Here is a 6,759-nt window from a genome sequence, read left to right on the forward strand (position 1 = left end):
GAACAGAGAGGTTTTAGAATAAGGTTACCCTGGCTGCACATCCTGTTTTGAACCACACGGTGGCGGTCTTGAACTACAAATGCAATCGTGGCCATTCTCAACACAAACTTAACATCTTCACAAGTTAAACACGGACGACTCATTCAAGAACTGGTCTGGTGTCAAATGTAATATTCAATGTCAATGTGACCCACACCTCAACACGTGCGATCATTTAAAAATGTATAAAAACAGAGTTGTTGTTTTTTGAGGGGGGGCATGGTTTATGTTTTTAAAGGATACATTTGACCCTCACCATAACCTTGGTGGTTAAGTTTTGATAGGGTTTGTTTGAATGGCAACATAACGGGTCAGTTGGACATAACGGGAAGATACTTTCCCAGCAAATTTGCATTTCATCCAGTTTTCATCCCACCTTCAAGATTTGATACGTGACCTGGGCAGATGCAATGGATGTATTGTATCCGGACTGTGTGTTTTTGTATCTGTACGTGTGTGTGCATGTAAATAATTCATTGAGGGAAAAGTTATAAGACGAAGTAAGTGAAGGTTGTGTGTGCGCGTGTGTGCCCAGAAATCAACTCGGGTTCCTGGGAATGGAAAGCCATGGCAGCTCTGTGACACAAATGGATACAAACTCAACACACACACACACACTCGCACGCGGGAGAAGAAGAGGAAGTGTAGGCCTCATTAGCCACGAGGAGGACAGGGAGCTGCCATCGCCTCTCCATCCCCTGCATGTCCCCTATGGCGAGGAACAAATTGGTGACAGCGCTCGCAGCCAGCCAGCCAGCCAGCCGCTACCTGCCACGTGCGCCTGCCGACCACATCGCTGGACATTTGCATATGTGTGTAAAAGCCAACAAAACACACACACATGGCAAAGGCTACAACAACTCATGACCGTCAGCTCAATGAAGAGACCCTCTCCAGTCTGAAGAGTTCAGGGGGGGGGGGGGGGGGGGGGCGTTCTCAAATGCATGCCTCTGGACTACAGTATATGCGCCGTCTCACACACACGCTCTTTTGGAAAATGTGTTTTTCATCCTTATATTTGACACTTTTTTGCAATTGCTAATTATCTTCTTAAGTAAAAGTCTAGCGAGTGACTGGAGGAAATCCACACCCGGCACTTAAAAACAAGTTTCAGTAGCAGAAGTGAACCATTCGGCAATTGCAAAGTTGCCTATTCGTGGATTTTTGAGTGAGAAGCAATCCTATGTTATTTACTGAAAATCTCACAGCTTTTGAGTTGTTTCTTCAATTGTTCAAAAATGTTTAAAAACGTTCAAAATTATTTTATTTTATTTTATTTATTTAAATTTGCCCCAAAAATATCTTTACAATACCATTTCTATTTATGACTGAAACATTTTTTTATGAGTAGATTAACAAACTGATCAAAATCGGAACTCCTGCAAGCCTCTGGCAAATAGCTTTCAGACAGGCTTCGGGTTCGAATTTCCCGCCCTCTGTCTGCGGATGTGATGGCATGTGCGCATTGTGTACTGTATGTGAAGAAGGGAAAATGATCCAAAGATGGTTGGTGTCAATAAAAGTATATAAAAAAAAAGGGAAATGCAGTTAAATTTTTTGGCCACAGGTGGCAGTAGCAATTTGAAAATCAGTTCTCTGCATTCAGTAGCTTTAATTATTCTAATTAGTAACCCCTTGATTATTGTAATTGTTTGAGTTAATACAAATTCAAATAATGTGAAGTTATTTAGGTGTGAACTATTATTCCTTTTTTTTTTTTTACTGATGTTTTAAAGTTTTTGCCATGGTATGGTTTCAGTACCAACGTAGTTTATAACGTCAAAGTCAAAATGCTGGTATATCATAAAAAACACACACATCATCATCTCATTTCATTTCCCAAATTGTTATGTTCAAGTTTCTATTGTTAGTAGGGGGGGGGGGGATAGCCTCAGTCAAGGATTCAGCTGTCATTCCAACTCTTGACTGCTCACTTTTACGATTTATCCCTCTTATCTTTTTTTTTTTTTTTGTCCCCTCTTCCAGCTCTCACACTTGCTGTTTTTCCCTCTCTCCGCTCTCCTCCAGAGTTAAGTTTAGCAGGTGCGCGTGGCAGTGGCGTCGGTGTCATCCTCGGAGCACCTGTCAGCTGTCTGCCTTCATCGCGACTGGCGCGCCGCCACGGGGGCCGCCAGGAAAGTAAACCTGCAGACGTGCTCCCCCCAACCCCCACTATCAACAGCTGCATCTTATTATTTGAAAAACACCGATGCCAATCAACTTCCGCCCGAGACGATCTATTTATTCTGCTTGTCGCCTTCCTCCTCCTCATCACTCCTCGGGATTCAGATGCTCACCTGGTAAATGTGAGCAATTATAACGGAGCAAGGAGGATTTAAAATAAATGGGTTTCGTCTGTTATTTTGAATGAGTTGCATTTAGCTTATTATTGTATGACACAATAGAGTATAGACAGACACATACCAATGTGTAACGATACTGGTATGGGTGCATCCCTACTCCACATAAAAATATTCAAACATGGATTTCCTGACTGTGAGGAACTGGTCCACTAAGCAGCTGAATCAACAATTGACTTCAGGGCAATACCACCAATCAAATGAATGCCCGCCTATTCACAATTAAACCTACTTTGCCTACTTACGTTTGCTTTTTTAATTTTTTTTTTTACTTCCCACTTTTGGAAGTGTTAGCGGCGGCGTAGCTAGCATTGGCTGGGCTGGCTTGATAGTGAAAAACAGCGTGATGGAGGATTCCAGTAGAAGTATGAGCTTGTTGTGGGGTTGACACCAGAGAAACCCGTGGCATTATGCATAGTTTGAACATTAAAGCTACTTAATGCAGAAAATGGAATTTCGAATCGCTACTGCCACCTAGGGCCCAAAAATAAAACTGCATTTTCCCTTCGTTACATACACAATGCGCACATGACGCCACATCCGCAGACCGCATACAGAGGGCGGGAAATTCGAACCCGAATCCTGTCTAAAAACTATTGGCCACATAATTCCCAATATGAACAGCTAAGGTGTTACTCTACTAATTAAAAAATGTTTCACTCATAAATGGTCACATAAATTGTTGAGCAAATTGTTACAAAAAGCAGCTTCAACAAATAGTTTGATTATAAGGGGAAACAACATAATTCCATTAAAATGTATTACACATAAGGTAAAAATTATTCAGAAATAAAGCAGAGATCGTAAAAGATGACATGTTAATGAAATGTACTTTCGAGTTAAATAAAACTAAACTGTACTTAAAGTGGAAGTCAACTTTAAACATTTCTTGACAATAATATTTTGTATGTGACCTCACTAGTCTAAACATGACATTTTGATTAATATTACATTTGTGGAATATGAGTTATGAAGCAAAATCCAGCCGTTTTGATCCATCTCAGCGGGCGGCCATTTTGCCACTTGCTGTCGACTGAAAATGACATCACAGGGCTCAGGCAACGACCAATCACAGTTCACATGTTTTCTGAAATTGAGCTGTGATTGGTTGTTACCCCTTAGCAACACTGATGTCATCTTCAGTCAAAAGTAAGTGGCAAAATGGCCGCCCCCTGAGTTGTATAAAAACGGCTGGATTTTGTTGCTTAACTCATATTCCACTAACACAATATTAACCGGAATACCATATTTAGACCAGTGGGCCTGCATAGAACAGATTGTTGTCCCAAAAAGTTTTTGGGGGGGTTGACGTGAGTGATTCATTTGCGTATCACTACAACCTTGGACAATCACCACTGTATAACAATAAATAGCAGGTATGCAAATAGCAACATGGCCGCACCTACGTCATCAAGAACACGTTTCATAAATCCTCCCTAAACTGATTTCCCCTTAAGCAATTTTCAAATATTGTCTGCACGACGACGGATGCTCGGGATCAAACCAAAGTCGGCCGGCGTGATGACCGCCGGGCAGCGAGCTAGCACAGGTCGCACATCATCACAACCGCCGCGCCCTTTTGCCCGCCACGGCACTAACACAAAGCAAACAGACAGACAATTTCTTTCGATTAGCCCCAAGCGGCCGCTCCAATACATTTTCGTTTGCTCATCGAGACGAAAGGGCCCTGTTGCATGTCCTGGCCAAAATGAAGACTAATGGGCTATTGTACAGCTGCTGAGTGCTTAGATTTCATGTCAGACCACCAACTCCTTGTTACACCCCCCCCCACCCCCCGCACCCCCATCACAACCAGACTGCTGACCAGGCGCAGAAGCGACGTTCAATACATTTATTCACGACTTGGTTTCATTTTGTTTGGAGCGTTATTGGTGAAAAACCGCATCTATTCATCACAGCTCGACAACAGCTGCGAATATAATCATCGCTCATTCGGCGGAGTCGGGCGAGGCCCTTGGAGCAGCCTGCTGATGTCACTCGAGGACACGCCACCTCACGGTAATTTCTCTCAGCCGTAATTCAAACATAACGTCATTCTGAGCCTCTCCAGAAGGGTTTATTGCGAAGTTCAAGCGATAATTTTGGTAAAAAAAAAAAAACACCTTTAAAATGTTTCTCATTCAGTTACAAAGTACTGCCCGCAACCATTACGGTCAAAAGAGCCATTTAAGGCCAAATAAATAACAAAAAATGTGTTTGGAGTTGCAAAACATTTGGACATTGTGATGAACGAAACTGTGTGTTTGTGCTAGTATAATGTTACTGAGGGCCCAATAGCTAATTAGAGCTGCACCAGGACACAAAATATATGCAGCATCCAATTCATTTCCTTCTACTTTTTTGTAATTATTCATATTTTATTTTTCATACTTTTTTGTTGTTGTTGACTTTTCTGCCTTTCTGTCAAAATTTCTGACATTTTTGGCAATTTTATGGACGTTTTTTTAAATAATTAATTATTCATCTTTTATTTATTCATTAATTAATTAAAAGGAAATATATCTAAAAAAAATAAAAATAAATATGTAAAATAATAATAATTAATTACGACTACTTGTTTTTAGAGATTCACAGGGAGCCACTGGAGAGGGACTAAAAAGCCACATGTGGCTCCAGAGCCGCAGGTTGCAAACCCCTGATGTAGGTTTTCTCGAAAGCCACTATACTATTCTTTTGTCGATTTCATTTCAGGTATTATTCAGACAGACATGAGGTCATTAGCGTCTGCTCAGTACTAAATTTTTTTTTTTTGCAGATCATAAAGAATATGTCTTCTTCACGTGCTGGATTAGTAGTGGGTGGTTTGCAAAATCTGTCTGCCTGCACCTCGATCAAATTCACCAAAATCACATTGTACTACCTGCGCCAATATTTAGACACGGATCCATCTGAATCTTTAATCCACCCCCGCCCCTACCAAAAAAACACACAAACAAAAAAACGGTCAGGTGTGGCAAGTATTCATGCCAGACACAAACAGTGAGACTGCCGGCCAGTCAAACAGGCAATCGAAGTGGGGAGGAGAGCGTGACAAAAAACAGCCCTCTCCTTTCATAAACTATATTAATAAACCAACGGAAGAAGCCTGTGTAATCCATTGTAATGATTTCATTAAATGCCCTCATCACACCTGCAGATAAATCCATTTGGGTTGCGGCGGTAAAATGAGGTTTTTATCACGAGAGGAAAGGCTATTATTCAGATAGGACGTCATCTGTCGCGCGATGATATTAAGCAATCCGCCAGGATTTATGAATTTATCCACGCCACTCACAAAACCACATGCTTTTAAAAAGAGAAGGGTTATCATTTGGTACGAAAAAAGAAGATGATTTGAAATGAGGACGCTGAGATGGCAGAAAATGGTCAGATTGTGCTTTCACTTTTTCAGGTGCTAAACATGCTGTTGCTGAACTTGCTAACAAATTCAGCATATTTTTTTTAAAAGGTGTCGTCCACGATACGGTAGGTGAAAAACTGCTTGATATGTGATACAGATTGAACACATGGTATGAGGACAGCGCAACTGATGTGAGATTATTAGCATATGGCCAAGTTTTAGAGTTAAATGAAATTAGAGGCATTTCATTGCTGTTAACAAGATAACTGTAAGTTTTAATGAGTGCCACCTTTAACCTTGTTGTTAACTGATCCACTCCCAGCCATTTTCACTGAAGTAACCCCCTTTGCTGTTTTACTGGATTTTGACCTATTTTGCTAGGCCCACAGGGTATTGTGTTCTATTGCTATATTTAAAAAAAGGAACCCATCAAAAGAAAGATTAGAGTCTCTTTTTTCATCAGGAAAAAAGTATATTTCTATCCGTTTTCGTTTTGCAGCAATTAGCATTAGAATATAGCTAAGTTTCATTATTATTCACAAATCTGTTTAAAACAGTAGGAAAAGAGCTTGTTGCAACGTGGCCCTGGTTGATTTCTTATAGTCTGCTGCCACCTGCTGGCCGTTTTTGTAATAAATACCATTGCTTCAACCTTTGTCTTCAGTTTAGAGGCTGCATGAAAGCCTTCTGTATGCTCTAGCGTAAAAATAAACAACATTTTAAAAACGTATAAATATGTCTTTGGGAGCATGGTAAAATTTAAAGCAGAACGTATTTATACGTTTTTGGGAGCAAATAAGTTCAGCTGTAGGTCAAATCTTATAACAATAGTTAGAAGTGTGTTGTTTTTTTGTATAGCAGTCAAGCATTGCTGTGGTATTGTGATGGTCTGGGGCCATCCTACAAAACAACAAAAATTGAACTAGCCCACTGTGTCCTGACATACAAAGATTCTCGTCTCTCGGGCAAGATTGACCGATTTAACAACACTTCTTCTCA

Source organism: Leptonotus elevatus, chromosome 10, assembly GCF_054856555.1.
Source record: "Leptonotus elevatus isolate MCC_2025b chromosome 10, RoL_Lele_1.0, whole genome shotgun sequence".
NCBI lineage: Eukaryota > Metazoa > Chordata > Actinopteri > Syngnathiformes > Syngnathidae > Leptonotus > Leptonotus elevatus.